The sequence below is a fragment of the Pelophylax lessonae genome (genome assembly GCF_965119305.1).
Source record: "Pelophylax lessonae genome assembly, chromosome: 6".
In the NCBI taxonomy this organism is placed as follows: domain Eukaryota; kingdom Metazoa; phylum Chordata; class Amphibia; order Anura; family Ranidae; genus Pelophylax; species Pelophylax lessonae.
Genome location: NC_138773.1, coordinates 91,529,794 through 91,550,312, shown reverse-complemented (window position 1 = coordinate 91,550,312; position 20,519 = coordinate 91,529,794).

Sequence of the window (20,519 nt, the reverse complement as noted above, 5' to 3'; positions counted from 1 at the left end):
GAACACAATCTTTTTGGGGTGCAGTGAACAAAATCCTTTTTGGGGTGCAGTGAACAACATCCTTTTTGGGGTGCAGTGAACACAATCTTTTTGGGGTGCAGTGAACAAAATCCTTTGTGGGGTGCAGTGAACACAATCTTTTTGGGGTGCAGTGAACACAATCTTTTTGGGGTGGAGTGAACAACATCCTTTTTGGGGTGCAGTGAACAAAATCCTTTTTGGGGTGCAGTGAACAAAATCATTTTTGGGGTGCAGTGAACACAATCTTTTTGGGGTGCAGTGAACACAATCTTTGTGGGGTGCAGTGAACACAATCTTTTTGGGGTGGAGTGAACAACATCCTTTTTGGGGTGCAGTGAACAACATCCTTTTTGGGGTGCAGTGAACACAATCTTTTTGGGGTGCAGTGAACACAATCTTTGTGGGGTACAGTGAACAGAATCTTTGTGGGGTGCAGTGAACACAATCTTTGGGGGGTACAGTGAACACAATCTTTTTGGGGTGCAGTGAACACAATCTTTGTGGGGTGCAGTGAACACAATCTTTTTGGGGTGGAGTGAACAAAATCATTTTTGGGGTGCAGTGAACAACATCCTTTTTGGGGTGCAGTGATCAAAATCCTTTTTGGGGTGCAGTGAACACAATCTTTTTGGGGTGCAGTGAACAAAATCCTTTGTGGGGTGCAGTGAACAGAATCTTTGTGGGGTGCAGTGAACACAATCTTTGGGGGGGTACAGTGAACACAATCTTTTTGGGGTGCAGTGAACACAATCTTTGTGGGGTACAGTGAACAGAATCTTTGTGGGGTGCAGTGAACACAATCTTTGGGGGGTACAGTGAACACAATCTTTTTGGGGTGCAGTGAACACAATCTTTGGGGGGTACAGTGAACACAATCTTTTTGGGGTGCAGTGAACACAATCTTTGTGGGGTGCAGTGAACACAATCTTTGGGGGGGTACAGTGAACACAATCTTTTTGGGGTGCAGTGAACAACATCCTTTTAGGGTGCAGTGAACACAATCTTTGTGGGGTGCAGTGAACAACATCCTTTTAGGGTGCAGTGAACACAATCTTTGTGGGGTACAGTGAACAGAATCTTTGTGGGGTGCAGTGAACACAATCTTTGGGGGGTACAGTGAACACAATCTTTGTGAGGTGCAGTGAACACAATCTTTGTGGGGTGCAGTGAACACAATCATTGTGGGGTGCAGTGAACTCAATCTTTGTGGGGTACAGTGAACACAATCTCATACTTCTGATTTGAGGGTGCTGCCTGTTCCATACCCCCCCTACTCCTCATCTAGCCTTTTAGGGGTACAAACAATAGTAATTGGGGCCTAGTGTGGTTGTGTACGTGTGATATACATACACTTTTTTTGGATCATATTTTCTATTCCGCTATTTAATCAAAAACCTTTGGGGATCAGTTAAATTGGGGGATAGTCTGTGTTGGTACGTGTGAGAGAGATCCACCTTTCCAAGTTTTTGGGGTTCATCTCATACTTCTGAAGATTTGAGGGTGCTGCCTGTTCCATACCCCCCCTACTCCTCATCTAGCCTTTTAGGGGTACAAACAATAGTAATTGGGGCCTAGTGTGGTTGTGTACGTGTGATATACATACACTTTTTTTGGATCATATTTTCTATTCCGCTATTTAATCAAAAACCTTTGGGGATCAGTTAAATTGGGGGATAGTCTGTGTTGGTACGTGTGAGAGAGATCCACCTTTCCAAGTTGTTGGGGTTCATCTCATACTTCTGAAGGTTTGAGGGTGCTGCCTGTTCCATACCCCCCCTACTCCTCATCTAGCCTTTTAGGGGTACAAACAATAGTAATTGGGGCCTAGTGTGGTTGTGTACGTGTGATATACATACACTTTTTTTGGATCATATTTTCTATTCCGCTATTTAATCAAAAACCTTTGGGGATCAGTTAAATTGGGGGATAGTCTGTGTTGGTACGTGTGAGAGAGATCCACCTTTCCAAGTTGTTGGGGTTCATCTCATACTTCTGAAGGTTTGAGGGTGCTGCCTGTTCCATACTCCCCCTACTCCTCATCTAGCCTTTTAGGGGTACAAACAATAGTAATTGGGGCCTAGTGTGGTTGTGTACGTGTGATATACATACACTTTTTTTGGATCATATTTTCTATTCCGCTATTTAATCAAAAACCTTTGGGGATCAGTTAAATTGGGGGATAGTCTGTGTTGGTACGTGTGAGAGAGATCCACCTTTCCAAGTTGTTGGGGTTCATCTCATACTTCTGAAGGTTTGAGGGTGCTGCCTGTTCCATACTCCCCCTACTCCTAGCCTTTTAGGGGTACAAACAATAGTAATTGGGGCCCAGTGTGGTTGTGTACGTGTGATATACATACACTTTTTTTGGATCATATTTTCTATTCCGCTATTTAATCAAAAACCTTTGGGGATCAGTTAAATTGGGGGATAGTCTGTGTTGGTACGTGTGAGAGAGATCCACCTTTCCAAGTTGTTGGGGTTCATCTCATACTTCTGAAGGTTTGAGGGTGCTGCCTGTTCCATACCCCCCCTACTCCTCATCTAGCCTTTTAGGGGTACAAACAATAGTAATTGGGGCCTAGTGTGGTTGTGTACGTGTGATATACATACACTTTTTTTGGATCATATTTTCTATTCCGCTATTTAATCAAAAACCTTTGGGGATCAGTTAAATTGGGGGATAGTCTGTGTTGGTACGTGTGAGAGAGATCCACCTTTCCAAGTTGTTGGGGTTCATCTCATACTTCTGAAGGTTTGAGGGTGCTGCCTGTTCCATACTCCCCCTACTCCTCATCTAGCCTTTTAGGGGTACAAACAATAGTAATTGGGGCCCAGTGTGGTTGTGTACGTGTGATATACATACACTTTTTTTGGATCATATTTTCTATTCCGCTATTTAATCAAAAACCTTTGGGGATCAGTTAAATTGGGGGATAGTCTGTGTTGGTACGTGTGAGAGAGATCCACCTTTCCAAGTTGTTGGGGTTCATCTCATACTTCTGAAGGTTTGAGGGTGCTGCCTGTTCCATACTCCCCCTACTCCTCATCTAGCCTTTTAGGGGTACAAACAATAGTAATTGGGGCCTAGTGTGGTTGTGTACGTGTGATATACATACACTTTTTTTGGATCATATTTTCTATTCCGCTATTTAATCAAAAACCTTTGGGGATCAGTTAAATTGGGGGATAGTCTGTGTTGGTACGTGTGAGAGAGATCCACCTTTCCAAGTTGTTGGGGTTCATCTCATACTTCTGAAGGTTTGAGGGTGCTGCCTGTTCCATACCCCCCCTACTCCTCATCTAGCCTTTTAGGGGTACAAACAGTAGTAATTGGGGCCTAGTGTGGTTGTGTACGTGTGATATACATACACTTTTTTTGGATCATATTTTCTATTCCGCTATTTAATCAAAAACCTTTGGGGATCAGTTAAATTGGGGGATAGTCTGTGTTGGTACGTGTGAGAGAGATCCACCTTTCCAAGTTTTTGGGGTTCATCTCATACTTCTGAAGATTTGAGGGTGCTGCCTGTTCCATACCCCCCCTACTCCTCATCTAGCCTTTTAGGGGTACAAACAATAGTAATTGGGGCCTAGTGTGGTTGTGTACGTGTGATATACATACACTTTTTTTGGATCATATTTTCTATTCCGCTATTTAATCAAAAACCTTTGGGGATCAGTTAAATTGGGGGATAGTCTGTGTTGGTACGTGTGAGAGAGATCCACCTTTCCAAGTTGTTGGGGTTCATCTCATACTTCTGAAGGTTTGAGGGTGCTGCCTGTTCCATACCCCCCCTACTCCTCATCTAGCCTTTTAGGGGTACAAACAATAGTAATTAGGGCGTAGTGTGGTTGTGTACGTGTGATATACATACACTTTTTTTGGATCATATTTTCTATTCCGCTATTTAATCAAAAACCTTTGGGGATCAGTTAAATTGGGGGATAGTCTGTGTTGGTACGTGTGAGAGAGATCCACCTTTCCAAGTTGTTGGGGTTCATCTCATACTTCTGAAGGTTTGAGGGTGCTGCCTGTTCCATACTCCCCCTACTCCTCATCTAGCCTTTTAGGGGTACAAACAATAGTAATTGGGGCCTAGTGTGGTTGTGTACGTGTGATATACATACACTTTTTTTGGATCATATTTTCTATTCCGCTATTTAATCAAAAACCTTTGGGGATCAGTTAAATTGGGGGATAGTCTGTGTTGGTACGTGTGAGAGAGATCCACCTTTCCAAGTTGTTGGGGTTCATCTCATACTTCTGAAGGTTTGAGGGTGCTGCCTGTTCCATACTCCCCCTACTCCTAGCCTTTTAGGGGTACAAACAATAGTAATTGGGGCCTAGTGTGGTTGTGTACGTGTGATATACATACACTTTTTTTGGATCATATTTTCTATTCCGCTATTTAATCAAAAACCTTTGGGGATCAGTTAAATTGGGGGATAGTCTGTGTTGGTACGTGTGAGAGAGATCCACCTTTCCAAGTTGTTGGGGTTCATCTCATACTTCTGAAGGTTTGAGGGTGCTGCCTGTTCCATACCCCCCCTACTCCTCATCTAGCCTTTTAGGGGTACAAACAATAGTAATTGGGGCCTAGTGTGGTTGTGTACGTGTGATATACATACACTTTTTTTGGATCATATTTTCTATTCCGCTATTTAATCAAAAACCTTTGGGGATCAGTTAAATTGGGGGATAGTCTGTGTTGGTACGTGTGAGAGAGATCCACCTTTCCAAGTTGTTGGGGTTCATCTCATACTTCTGAAGGTTTGAGGGTGCTGCCTGTTCCATACTCCCCCTACTCCTCATCTAGCCTTTTAGGGGTACAAACAATAGTAATTGGGGCCCAGTGTGGTTGTGTACGTGTGATATACATACACTTTTTTTGGATCATATTTTCTATTCCGCTATTTAATCAAAAACCTTTGGGGATCAGTTAAATTGGGGGATAGTCTGTGTTGGTACGTGTGAGAGAGATCCACCTTTCCAAGTTGTTGGGGTTCATCTCATACTTCTGAAGGTTTGAGGGTGCTGCCTGTTCCATACTCCCCCTACTCCTAGCCTTTTAGGGGTACAAACAATAGTAATTGGGGCCCAGTGTGGTTGTGTACGTGTGATATACATACACTTTTTTTGGATCATATTTTCTATTCCGCTATTTAATCAAAAACCTTTGGGGATCAGTTAAATTGGGGGATAGTCTGTGTTGGTACGTGTGAGAGAGATCCACCTTTCCAAGTTGTTGGGGTTCATCTCATACTTCTGAAGGTTTGAGGGTGCTGCCTGTTCCATACCCCCCCTACTCCTCATCTAGCCTTTTAGGGGTACAAACAATAGTAATTGGGGCCTAGTGTGGTTGTGTACGTGTGATATACATACACTTTTTTTGGATCATATTTTCTATTCCGCTATTTAATCAAAAACCTTTGGGGATCAGTTAAATTGGGGGATAGTCTGTGTTGGTACGTGTGAGAGAGATCCACCTTTCCAAGTTGTTGGGGTTCATCTCATACTTCTGAAAGTTTGAGGGTGCTGCCTGTTCCATACTCCCCCTACTCCTCATCTAGCCTTTTAGGGGTACAAACAATAGTAATTGGGGCCCAGTGTGGTTGTGTACGTGTGATATACATACACTTTTTTTGGATCATATTTTCTATTCCGCTATTTAATCAAAAACCTTTGGGGATCAGTTAAATTGGGGGATAGTCTGTGTTGGTACGTGTGAGAGAGATCCACCTTTCCAAGTTGTTGGGGTTCATCTCATACTTCTGAAGGTTTGAGGGTGCTGCCTGTTCCATACTCCCCCTACTCCTAGCCTTTTAGGGGTACAAACAATAGTAATTGGGGCCTAGTGTGGTTGTGTACGTGTGATATACATACACTTTTTTTGGATCATATTTTCTATTCCGCTATTTAATCAAAAACCTTTGGGGATCAGTTAAATTGGGGGATAGTCTGTGTTGGTACGTGTGAGAGAGATCCACCTTTCCAAGTTTTTGGGGTTCATCTCATACTTCTGAAGGTTTGAGGGTGCTGCCTGTTCCATACCCCCCCTACTCCTCATCTAGCCTTTTAGGGGTACAAACAATAGTAATTGGGGCCTAGTGTGGTTGTGTACGTGTGATATACATACACTTTTTTTGGATCTTATTTTCTATTCCGCTATTTAATCAAAAACCTTTGGGGATCAGTTAAATTGGGGGATAGTCTGTGTTGGTACGTGTGAGAGAGATCCACCTTTCCAAGTTGTTGGGGTTCATCTCATACTTCTGAAGGTTTGAGGGTGCTGACTGTTCCATACCCCCCCTACTCCTCATCTAGCCTTTTAGGGGTACAAACAATAGTAATTGGGGCCTAGTGTGGTTGTGTACGTGTGATATACATACACTTTTTTTGGATCATATTTTCTATTCCGCTATTTAATCAAAAACCTTTGGGGATCAGTTAAATTGGGGGATAGTCTGTGTTGGTACGTGTGAGAGAGATCCACCTTTCCAAGTTGTTGGGGTTCATCTCATACTTCTGAAGGTTTGAGGGTGCTGCCTGTTCCATACCCCCCCTACTCCTCATCTAGCCTTTTAGGGGTACAAACAATAGTAATTGGGGCCTAGTGTGGTTGTGTACGTGTGATATACATACACTTTTTTTGGATCATATTTTCTATTCCGCTATTTAATCAAAAACCTTTGGGGATCAGTTAAATTGGGGGATAGTCTGTGTTGGTACGTGTGAGAGAGATCCACCTTTCCAAGTTGTTGGGGTTCATCTCATACTTCTGAAGGTTTGAGGGTGCTGCCTGTTCCATACTCCCCCTACTCCTCATCTAGCCTTTTAGGGGTACAAACAATAGTAATTGGGGCCTAGTGTGGTTGTGTACGTGTGATATACATACACTTTTTTTGGATCATATTTTCTATTCCGCTATTTAATCAAAAACCTTTGGGGATCAGTTAAATTGGGGGATAGTCTGTGTTGGTACGTGTGAGAGAGATCCACCTTTCCAAGTTGTTGGGGTTCATCTCATACTTCTGAAGGTTTGAGGGTGCTGCCTGTTCCATACTCCCCCTACTCCTCATCTAGCCTTTTAGGGGTACAAACAATAGTAATTGGGGCCCAGTGTGGTTGTGTACGTGTGATATACATACACTTTTTTTGGATCATATTTTCTATTCCGCTATTTAATCAAAAACCTTTGGGGATCAGTTAAATTGGGGGATAGTCTGTGTTGGTACGTGTGAGAGAGATCCACCTTTCCAAGTTGTTGGGGTTCATCTCATACTTCTGAAGGTTTGAGGGTGCTGCCTGTTCCATACTCCCCCTACTCCTAGCCTTTTAGGGGTACAAACAATAGTAATTGGGGCCCAGTGTGGTTGTGTACGTGTGATATACATACACTTTTTTTGGATCATATTTTCTATTCCGCTATTTAATCAAAAACCTTTGGGGATCAGTTAAATTGGGGGATAGTCTGTGTTGGTACGTGTGAGAGAGATCCACCTTTCCAAGTTGTTGGGGTTCATCTCATACTTCTGAAGGTTTGAGGGTGCTGCCTGTTCCATACCCCCCCTACTCCTCATCTAGCCTTTTAGGGGTACAAACAATAGTAATTGGGGCCTAGTGTGGTTGTGTACGTGTGATATACATACACTTTTTTTGGATCATATTTTCTATTCCGCTATTTAATCAAAAACCTTTGGGGATCAGTTAAATTGGGGGATAGTCTGTGTTGGTACGTGTGAGAGAGATCCACCTTTCCAAGTTTTTGGGGTTCATCTCATACTTCTGAAGATTTGAGGGTGCTGCCTGTTCCATACTCCTCCTCCTACTGCTCAACCATCCTTTTAGGGGTACAAACAATAGTAGTTGGGGCCTAGTGTGGTGGTGTACGTGCGAGATACATACACTTTCTTTTTGATCATATTTTCTATTCCGCTATTCAATTAAAACCTTTGGGGATCAATTCAATTGCGAGATAGTCTGTGTCGGTACGTGTGAGATCCACCTTTCCAAGTTGTTGGGGTTCATCTCATACTTCTGAAGATTTGAGGGTGCTGCCTGTTCCATACTCCTGCTCCTACTGCTCAACCATCCTTTTAGGGGTACAAACAATAGTAATTGGGGCCTAGTGTGGTTGTGTACGTGCGAGATACATACACTTTTTTTGATCATATTTCCTATTCCGCTATTCAATAAAAACCTTTGAGGATCAATTGAATTGCGGGATAGTCTGTGTCGGTACGTGTGAGATCCACCTTTCCAAGTTTTTGGGGTTCATCTCATACTTCTGAAGATTTGAGGGTGCTGCCTGTTCCATACTCCTCCTCCTACTCCTCATCCATCCTTTTAGGGGTACAAACAATAGTAATTGGGGCCTAGTGTGGTTGTGTACGTGCGAGATACATACACTTTTTTTGATCATATTTCCTATTCCGCTATTCAATAAAAACCTTTGAGGATCAATTGAATTGCGGGATAGTCTGTGTCGGTACGTGTGAGATCCACCTTTCCAAGTTTTTGGGGTTCGTCTCATACTTCTGAAGATTTGAGGGTGCTGTCTGTTCCATACTCCTCCTACTCCTCATCCATCCTTTTAGGGGTAGAAACAATAGTAATTGGGGCCTAGTGTGGTTTTGTACGTGCGAGATACATACACTTTTTTGGATCATATTTCCTATTCCGCTATTCAATAAAAACCTTTCTAGGGCAAGATCTTAAATTACAGAAATATGAGGAGACCGTCAAATAAGGGCCGTGGCCTGGGTCGTGGTGCTGCTGGTAGAGCTCCTGTTGCAAGGAGAGGACGTGGTCGATCTGTGCCAGCTACACGCACAAGTGAAACACCTTCCTCAAGTGTGAGTAGGCGACAGAACCTGCATCAGTATTTGGTAGGGCATCAAACGCCCCTAGAAGTGATGAGGCCAGAACAAGTTGAGGCGATAGTAGATTGGTTTGCTGCTGACAGTGCCTCCAGTTCCTTCACATTGTCTCCCACCCAGTCTACTGCAGAAAGGTCAGAGTTGGCACCTGCAGCCAATGTCCAACCGTCTTTCACCTCACCCCCTTGCAAATCAGGCCAGCAGTCTGAGCCCCAAGCCATACAGCAGTCTCTTATTCTTTTTGAGGACTCTGTCAGCAGGGTTTCCCAGGGCCATCCACCTAGCCCTGCCCCAGAAGTGGAAGAGATTGAGTGCAGCGATGCCCAACCACTTATTTCTCAAGATGAGTACATGCAAGGATCATCGCAGCACGTCTCCGATGATGACGAAACGCAGGTGCCAACTGCTGCGGCGTTCAGCATTGTGGAGACCGACAAGGAGGGCAGGGGTGAAGACTGGGTGGAAGATGATGTGGAGGACGATGAGGTCCTCGACCCCACATGGAATGAACGTCATGCAGGTGACCTGAGTAGTTTGGAGGAAGAGGCGGTGGTCGCACAGAGCCACCAGCACAGCAGAAGAGGGAGCAGGGTGCAGAAGCGGAGCGGCCGTGCCCTAGACACTACGCCCGCTACTGCCCAACGCAGCAAGGGAACGAGCGCACCAAAGTCAGCTCAAAGGAGTTCTCTAGCGTGGAAGTTCTTTAGAAAATGTGCTGATGACAGGACACGAGTGGTTTGCACCCTGTGCAATCAGAGCTTGAAGCGAGGCATAAACCTTCTCAACCTGAGCACAACCTGCATGATCAGACATCTAAGTGCAAAGCACGAGCTGCAGTGGAGTACACACCTTCAAAACCAAGAAACGTCTCTGGCTCATCCTGCTTCCTCTTCTGCTGCAGTCTCGGCCGCTCCAGCCACATCTGTAGTGATACCGGCACCTGCCACCCCGCAAACAGACGATCTGTCAGCAACACCACCACCTGGGTCACCAACAACCATCTCCACAATGTCCCGTGGAAGCGTTCAGCTTTCCATCTCCCAAACACTTGAGAGGAAGAGGAAGTACCCCCCTACCCACCCGCGATCCCTGGCCCTGAATGCCAGCATTTCAAAATTATTGGCCTTTGAAATGCTGTCATTCCGTCTGGTGGAGACGCACAGTTTTAAAAACCTTATGTCGGTGGCTGTCCCACAGTACGTCGTGCCCAGCCGCCACTACTTTTCCAGGCAAGCCATCCCTTCCCTGCACAACCAAGTGGGGGAAAATATCAGGTGTGCACTGCGCAACGCCATCTGTGCCAAGGTCCACCTAACTACGGATACGTGGACCAGTAAGCACGGTCAGGGGCGTTATATCTCCCTAACGGCACACTGGGTAAATGCAGTGGCGGATGGGCCTGAGGCGGATAGCAATTTGGCGCATGTCCTTCCACCACCGAGGATTGCAGGGCGCTTCAGTTTGCCTCCTGTTCCTAACTCCTCCTACTCCGCTTCCTCATCCTCTACCGCCTCCTCATCCGGACAGCGTAACACCTTCACCACCAACTTCAGCACGGCCAGGGGTAAACGACAGCAGGCAGTTTTACAACTTGCCTGTTTGGGGGACAAACCACACACCGCGCAGGAGTTGTGGAGGAGCATGGAACAGCAGACAAATGAGTGGTTGCTGCCAGCGAGCCTCAAGCCCGGCCTGGTGGTGTGCGATAACGGGCGAAATCTCATAGCAGCTCTGGGCCTAGCCGGTTTGACGCACATCCCTTGCCTGGCGCATGTGCTGAATTTGGTGGTGCAGAGGTTCCTTAAAAACTACCCCGATATGTCAGAGCTGCTGCAGAAAGTGCGGGCCGTTTGTGCGCACTTTCGGCGTTCTCACCCTGCTGCTGCTCGCCTGGCAGCGCTGCAGCGTAACTTCGGCCTTCCCGCTCACCGCCTCATATGTGACGTGCCCACAAGGTGGAACTCCACCTTGCACATGCTGGAAAGACTGTGCGAGCAGCAGCAGGCCATAGTGGAGTTTCAGCTGCAGCACGCACGCGTGAGTCGCTCTGCGGAACAGCACCACTTCACCACCAATAACTGGGCCTCCATGCGAGACCTGTGTGCCTTGTTGCGCTGTTTTGAGTACTCCACCAACATGGCCAGTGGCAATGACGCCGTTCTCAGCTTAACTATCCCACTTCTATGCCTCCTTGAAAAAACAATTCGGGCGATGATGGAAGAGGATGTGGCACAGGATGAGGAGGAGGAGGAGGATGAAGAGGTAACATTTCCAAGGCTTTCAGGGCAGTCATTCGCAAGGGGCTCCGAGGGTGGGTTCCTGCACACGCAAACGCCAGGGACGCAATTGTCCAGCAGGGGCACAGTTCTGGAGGATGAGGAGGATGAGGAGGAGGAGGAGCTGGAGGAGGAGATGGAACCATGTTCACAGCAGGGTGGCACCCAGGCCAGCTCATGGCCATCACTGGTGCGTGGCTGGGGGGATACAGAGGACACGGACGATACACCTCCCACAGAGGACAGCCTTTCGTTGCCTCTGGGCAGCCTGGCACACATGAGCGATTACATGCTGCAGTGTCTCCACAACGACCGCCGAGTTGCCCACATTCTAACTTGTGCTGATTACTGGGTGGCCACGCTGCTGGATCCCCGTTACAAGGACAACGTACCGTCCTTAATTCACTCACTGGAGCGCGATCGCAAGATGCGCGAGTACAAGCGCACGCTGGTAGACGCCATGCTGCTGGCATTCCCATCTGACAGCGGGGCCACAGTGGAAGCACAAGGCAGAGGAGGAGGAGGAGGAGGTCGCCAACGCAACCAGGGCACCGCCAGCACCTCAGAAGGCAGGGTTAGCATGGCCGAAATGTGGAAAAGCTTTGTCAGCACGCCACAACAAACAGCAGCACCAGCAGCTCAGATGGAACGTCTTAGCAGGAGGCAGCATTTTACCAACATGGTGGAGCAGTATGTGTGCACACGCCTACATGTAGTGAATGACGGGTCTGCCCCCTTCAACTTCTGGGTCTCCAAATTGGGCACATGGCCTGAGCTTGCCCTTTACGCCTTGGAGGTGCTGGCGTGCCCTGCAGCCAGTGTATTATCTGAACGGGTATTTAGCACGGCTGGGGGCGTTATAACAGACAAGCGCAGCCGCCTGTCCAGAGACAATGTGGACAAGCTCACGTTCATTAAAATGAACCAGGCATGGATCCCACGGGACTTTTCCGTACCTTATGCAGAATAGCAATGGATACCGACCTTACCCACCCATTGTTCCATTTTTGCTCTTTCTCACTCTTTTGGGGTGTACCCTCATTTAAAATTTTTGAAAAGAAGCAGTGTTGGCTACCTCGTCCTCCTCCTCAGGGCCAGATTAATGTAGGGGCTATTGGAGCTGCAGCTCCAGGCCCCTACCTTTTATATAGGCCCCGGGTTGGCCATATTCACTGTTACCGCTCTTCTGTCACTTGTAAACACAGAAGTCTGGCTTCTATGCTCGCTTCCCCAGGCAGCACCCTCAGAACCTCCCCACACAGCGTGAAGGCCGGACAAGGAGGGACAGTTGGCGATGCATGGATGTGTTTATGGGCTTCAGAGACAGCATCCCATGTTGAATTAGGCATGCATGGCTGCACCCTTCCTCCTCTGGGTGCATGGCAAGGCACGGCCCTTAAGGCCCTTCAAAATCCTCAGCACCAAGCCCATGATGCTGTTAATCCGGCCCTGGTCCTCCTCCACCGCCGCTTCCACCTACACCGCCCATAGGTGTGCGCAGCCTATTGCATTAAGGTGTGCACCCCAAAGTTGAAATACACATGCATGTGTTTGCCAGCAGGGAGAGTAATGTATCGGGGCCATGTACCTGTAGGCAAGGAGAAATAGAGCAGAGCAGGTCCCAGGGAGATCTTTCCCATCTCCTCACTGGCAATGCTATGTGCCCTAGGTGATTAGGGTGTGCCCAGGCACACCCAGCACACCCTGTGCGCACGCCTATGTCACCGCCACATCCACCACCACCTCAACCTCCCTCCTACTCCATATGGGCCTCGTCCTTCAGAGATGAAGAAGAACATTGTTTTATTTTTCTGTTTTTTTTTGTTGTTTTAAGTTATTTCCCTATCCACATTTGTTTGCAGAGCACTTGCCATGCTCTTAATTACGTTTTGCTGCCATTTGCAGCACTCTAGCCCTTTCCTTTGGTGTTTTAGAGCCATTTTAGTGCCTTAAAGTTCGGGTCCCCATTGACTTCAATGGGGTTCGGTGTCCGGGAAAAGTTCGGTAAAAGTCCGGGACACGGACCCGGACTTTTTTTTAAAGTTCGGCCGAACCCGTCGAACACGGACATCTAGGTGTCCGCTCAACCCTACATACAACCCTTCTCCCCAAAAGTGCCACTTTTTCTGTACGTGCACGGCTGAACCCGTACACAAATACATTGATAAATGCTGATGCAAAGGCTTAAGGCGATTTGGAATCGCAAGCAGAATCGCCACAATTGTGCCTGTGAATCAAAATTGCTGAAAAACGTGCAAATCACATTTGGATGCCATTATTCATAATGGCAACCAAAACGTTGTGCGATTTTGCTGAGATTATCATGAAACATAATCACGTGGCAAAACGCACTTTTAAAAATTGCGCTAAGCTTGTCGCCCAAAAATAAACAGCAGATTCTTTTAGATGACAATCGCACATAGGGCAGCCTGTTAAAGTGAGCGACTCATGGGCGCGTGTGCAAATCAGAGTCGCAAGCAGAAACGCTTAATGGGACCCTAAAAGAGGTTGATTCAAAGCACATTCCAGTTTCTGAATTTGTTTTCGCCCTTCTAAATCTAATAGTTAGAAAATTCACATCACCAGATGCATGGGACAAATTGTAAATCAAAAGGAGGACTTTAGGCTAAAAATTGCTGGGTGTCAAATTTGCTGTGTAATTATGCTGCAATAAGTAACTGATGAGTGAGATCAAGTGCTGCTGGTCTTCCATAGGAATTATATGTAAATAATATATAGAATAAACAATGTGTCTTATGAATTTGCCAAATGTTTAATGGAGAAGTATGGCCAAAGCTCCTTATGGGTCATAGGAATGCACTAAGTTCTGCTCTCCTTTGACCCAGATTCAGCCGACAGTGGGCTAAAGCCTGCTGATGTCACAAAGCCAGCCCAGGCTCTGTGGGGATCCCGACAATAATGTTGGGATCCACGCAGATGCCTAGCCAGCAGCTGGGTCAGCCTCCCAGCATGCTGCTGGGTGACTGAGCCAACCCCTCTTGCCCCCTGCACAGCCTGGCGTTCCAGTAAGCACACGAGGGTCAGAGCAAAGAGTCAGTGACTGACAGTGATCAGCTGTCTTTGATTGCTCAGTTCTTAATGTAGAGGCAGCGGGACGGGTGCAGCATCAGAATAATGCTGCATCCACCGAGATGAGTACAAATATTTATTTTCTTTAAATCCTGCACTCTTTTTTTTTCAATTAGGTTTCTAGACATTTTTTAAATAGGAATGCCAGGTATGGATATTTATTTTTACATAGTTACATTTGACCCACTTGTAATGCATATACAAAAGCTGGCCAATGCCCCTGGAAGCTGGAAAATATTGAAGTAAACACTGCTATTTTAGTGATCTCCACTTGCTTCCCAAGCAAGTGCTGAGTGATTGGCCTGATGCATTCTGAACACAGCAGGTCGGCCACTTGGCACGGGAGCCATTCAGAGAATGCTTTGTATTTTCTAAATGAATGCAGCACGATCTTTTATTGGATGAGGTGGAGAGGCGGGGTGCTGGACCAAGGTAACTATGTAAAAATCTACCATACCTGGAATTAATATTTATGTTTAACTAGGGTAGGCAATGATTAATACTCCTGTATTTTTTATTCTTATTTTGCTGTGTTTAATTAGGAGGAGATTTGTCATCACTTCCTGTCCCAAAGACACAACAGAAAGTGTAAAATAAAACTCTCCAATCTCCTCTTTGTTTTTACTAAAACAGCTGTCCCTACAGGTGTATTTACTTAACTCATCTTCTAGTGACAACTATAATATTTGTGTCACTTCTCTAGTGACAATGGTGACTGGGATAACTATAGAGCATGTATCTCACCAAAAGGGACAAATACCAATAAAAACTTGACAAGGGTAAATCTGTATCCATCATTGTCAAAACTAAAACAATATACAGTATATGGTTAGAGATAGAGTTTATCCTTTTCATTGCTGTTGGTTGCCTGCTATTTTGCACCTTAGATGACAAAGCTATTTTATAGTTCTGCATGGCAGAATACAAATTATATGTATTGCTTTTGAATCCTAAATGTTTTTTAATCCTAATTGAATTTAAGATTTTCTTCATATTACATAGTTTTGGTATATCTAAAAGAGATTGGACAATTAGATTGTATAGTGTGTGTGGCAAGCTTAAAGTGATACTAAATACACACAGTTTAATTTACATCGTCCCTTCTATTTCTGTATGTGGACGATGGCACTGTAATTATTTTCATAAAAAAAACATTTAAGTACCTTTTTCCTAATCAGCATACAGCTGTCACACGACTCAGCTCTTTCCTAGCCTGTCTGCAAGGAAAGATAGACAGGAGGACCTTCTAGCCCTCTGCTGCTGGTCACATGTTTAAAATAAAAAAACAAAAAACAACCTTTGGAATACAGAGTAAAAATAAAAAATATCAATAAACTGTTTTAAATTGCCATACATTTAAAATATGCAGTTGAAATCAAATCTTTATTATTTTGTGGAAATTACATGGTGTGGGTGGATTTCTGCCAGGCACAGCCTGTGTCACGCCCTTCCAGCCTGTGTCTTAGATTAACAGGGCGGTAAAGCCTCCATCAATCAAGATGTTAACTGGTTAGTTGGCATGGAGGAGGAGGGAGGGAGTGGGCTGTCATTTCTCACTGTGTATATGCCCCCATTTGTGTGATTTTTTTTTAAGTAACATGGGCTGCTCAGATGTGACAGGGAGGATATGATCAGAATAGAAACTCACTGAAAACTGAGCATGTGCGGAGTCGCCACCACATCATCACATTATCAGAAATCTGTTTATGACAGACTTTATAAAAATCTGGTCAAAAATACCCAACTCTTACTGACATCCTAATGCAATATGATGTCTACAAGCTCCCTCGCCATTGCTGACATCTTCATCAGTATTCTTCTGGGTTCATTATTTTTGACCACCTAGTGTGGCCACACTGGGATGATGTAACTTCTGCGAATGTGTAGGAGTTTATATATCCTGATAGATCTTGCAATTGCACACTGAACTGTCCATGCACAGCATAGTGTACGTGGTAAATGTAGCGGTTTATCAGCTTATCAATGACGGCATACGTAGTACATAAATAGCTATGTTGCCATCTTTGTAAATTGACAAGCCACAAAGTCAGATACTTCGGTTAGCCCCTATATATCCTCTAACAATTCCTTCCTCTATGGTATATTTTCCTCAGGCTGTTTTCCACGTATGTATAAGTACCTCCCACAAAGAATATAGGGAATTTCGCAAAATAATAAATTTCCTTAATAATATATATATTTTTTACAAAAACAGAGACTCGATCCACCGATCCTCCATGCTAATGTCAAGCATTTGATCTCCTCTGGGGGACTGCACTTTATCAGCTTATCAATGACGGCATACGTAGTACATAAATAGCTATGTTACCATCTTTGTAAATTGACAAGCCACAAAGTCAGAATACTCTTATCAAGATCTGTACATATGTTTTTATATGTTCGTTTTGTTTTTAAATATTCTCTGCCACTGAGCACTTACAAATGTGATTTCATTGTCTGACCACAAGATGGCGATAGTCTGCATTATGGGACAGCTGAAATCAATTGCCAAAAAAATCAGGACTACTATTTATTCTACCCAAAGAGACTACACCATTTTAAGTTCTGAAGAAGCGTGCGCAGGGCACGCGAAACTAGTCAACTGGTCGACGCCAGCACCTGACAGGCACAGTAGGAAGCTTACCTACCTTCTAGAGGACCAGCACGGCCAGCATGGCACACCCACGTGGGACGCCAGAAGCAAGCAGCGCCGCAGGAGCGGCGGCATCTCACTGCCTGATACAGAGCATCGGAGTGAGAGAGCTTCCCGGCTGCACTTCCGGAGGTCTGAGCACCAGCCAGGGTGAGCATCCCACTGCAAGGGACAAGAGGAGACACACCATCCACTGTGAGTAGATGACTGATCAGAGGTACTGGACTTCTTCATCCCACATTTGAGTCAATCAGAGAGGTAAGGTGAGCGATACGATCCCCACACACAGACACTGTATGTTACATATCCTTGATGGACTGACCCAGGATTATGGATGGATCACCGCTATTAAGCCCTTTTTCCTCTGACTAGGTGGGCCCCATCCCTGATCAGTATCACTACACACACTTTAGGACAGGTATATCCTGTATCCCTATCTTTGCTGTGGTAATACCTCCCCAGTTCCGGACTGGCCTGCTCCCTCCGTGCACCACAGGCTGAGACTGAAGTCCCATCAATACTTCATTGCCCCCACCAACTGTAGATCCAGCAAGATTTTGTCCGTGTCCCATACCTACCGGGTTATACATACACCACCCCCATCACATGATTGGACTCTCTGTCCCTATGATTATAGAAGTGCCGAACAGTCCCTGAGGTCTCCACAGGGAATCAGCAACTGTTTACATGTTGGGTGGCCACCCTTTTTATGTGTATATTTAGATTTGTGATATACCATATTCTTCCTCAATCTTAGATTGGTTGCAATTATGTGCATTCTATATCACCCGAACATGGACAGTCCTTGCTTACCTTAAGCAGGTCCGTTTGCCCTCTGCCGGTCATTACCATACTCACCATTGAGCTTTTCCAAGGTACACACCATTTTTACTTAATCTGAATACAGAGCAGTAGACACCTCTACACACAGGGTTGAGCGAATTGGTGACTCAAATGATTTTATCATAGGTCACCCGCTCCCCATAGTAAGCTCCTAAAACAGAACCCCAGTAGGTGCCACAGGTGCCAGGCAAGGTTGATGCATTTGCATTTCATGCACAACCGACACCGACCCGAGGGGTCGGCCATCAGCTACCGAGTCTCAATCTGTAACTAGGTAGTTTTTTATTTTTTGTATCTATCCTATTGATTTCCATATTTTTTGTATGTACTGCACTCAAATTTAATAAAGGTTATATTTTGTTTTTGCACAAACCAATCCCTGTGAGCTCTTCTTTAGCAACCTTCCAGAGAGGGTACCTTCCCTCTCTCTATCTCTGTGTTTTTGGTTAAATGTAGCGGGTGCCCTGCATCTCCCTTGACCATGCCAAGCTGACCGGGGCTCTCACTGAAAGGAGAGGCACAGCCTTTCAGTTTCTGCGGGGGAATTTTTCCCCTCCTTCTCCTCTTCTCACTGTTCAGTAAGGAGAGACACACACAGAGCTGCTCACTCTGCTCCCTCCCCTGTTTCCTCCTTGGCAGGGGAGGGAACCAATGACACTCAAGGAGTACTGCAGCAATGCGTCATGGGGCCTGTAGTTCTTATTACAAAATGGCCCCTTTGCTTTCCGTGGGGACAGAACTACACAGACCAGCTGCCCTCAGGATTAAAGAAAGGAAAGGACACCATCTTGTCTACCTGGGGCTAGGAAGACCACTATGAGGAGGGAAAGAAGAGAGAAGTGTCCAGAGAGGCTGCTGTGACCCTTGGAGTTTATTTTGGCCTACTGTCACATCCAGTGTTACCGCTGTTCCTGCCCATGAGGAGGGGATCTAAATTGCCACGCCAGATGCCTCCCTGTATTATAACTGACAGCAGAGACACAACCCAGATCGCTGAAACGACCGACCGAGTGGCTGCATAGGGCCTATCGCCAGATAAGGGATGAACTTGCATCGCTCCAGAGTAACCACCTGTTGTCTTTAGGATTTGGAGAGCGGGCACAAGCCCAAAGATCCCTTTGTTAGCTACTAGCACCTCACCTTCGTACACTACAAACAGACATCATAGTTCCGGATTGCCAAGAGGACCTGTCACTTGCCATACCAAACATGTTTAGGGTGGTTATTGACCTTTTTTGTTACACTTTGAGGATCCTTTGCTTCTCTGAGCTCCAACTGCCGGTGAAGATAATAACAAGGCCTTATATTCAGAACACTACTCTTTTTCTCTTAAGGGGAACATGAAAGCTCAACCTTTCATTAGAGTTAGGCCCCTTTCACACGGGCTTTCTGATCCAATCCACTTGTCATTTTTTCAGGCGGACCGGATCAGATGCTCCATGCAGCCCTATCTGCTGCATCCGCTGCTATCCGATCCGATCCTGTCCGTGAAATCTGGATGGATGGAAACCCTATTTTCTATCCATTCGGAGGATCGGATAGGATCGGATGCCAACGGACAGGCGGTCTGTTCTCATCCTATTTCCCCATAGGGGAGAGCGGGGATCTGACAGCTACATCTCTGCATACAGAGCGGGTACAGAGCTGTCATCAGCCTGCTCAGCGGGGATCGGAGGATCGATCCCCCACGGAGCAGAACTGACTCCGTCTGGCACACCGCCCGTGTGAAAGGAGCCTTACTGTAGGCCGGCCCTCCTTCCTTTCTAGTAGTAGCATAATCAGCTGAACTTCCTTTGGGTATCTCATTGCTAAATGTCTGTTATTGTGTTGTTATCTTGAGTGCTACTGTTTTTCATGTCATTGCTATTTGTACTTAACAAGTTTTGCTAAGTTAATTCAACTAGGTCCTTGGCTGCTTTTTCCAGGATTTTGCTGATTGACACTTCTAAACATTTTCTCTTTCTACTCAAATAATACAAGATACTGTTGCATTCAGTTTGCATTGTGTCGGTGTGTCATTCACTGGGGTGTTACACTAACAGTATCACTAGGTGTGCCAGAGGGGCTGAGATGGTTCTTGTGGGTTGAGAGGCAGAGTATTGGATCAAACATTTTCAAGCGGCTCCTGCAGGGATAGCGCTACATAAAGAAGACTGTGAACAGGCAGGTAAGAATCCTTCATTGTAGAATAGTCCTAGTACTGTATGTCTCTTTTGTAATGGAATGCCTGCCTGTTCACACATTTTACATTTTTATTTAAAATTCCATGTTAATTTCCGTCCTTCTCACAGCCTTTATTTAGTGGTTTCTGTATGTAGCCTTGCAAAAACATATTTTTGGAACCTTCTGTGATTTAAAAAAATATTAATACACCTCACTTTAAATTATGTATACCTACTAACAGTGAAGCGCTCCTTAATAAAATTATCAAATGTAGACTCAAATGTGCATATAGACAACAAAGCTCATACATTTACACAATCATCATAAATTTTGTGCAGAATAAAGTAAAAAAAATAACTTGAAAACAATCCCATACATCATCCAAATGATTTGTAATAAAAAAAACGTAAGAACAGTCCCATATGTCGTCCAGTTAGGTTAGGTCATTCAATTAGATTGTAAGTGTCCAGAAAAAAACACCACCACCGTACATGTGCCACAAGTAAAGATACACCTTCCACAGTATCAGAAATCTTCCACCATGGACTGCCATCAAAGAGTGTCACCCACGTGCCCAGTTGGGTGTCTCCTCA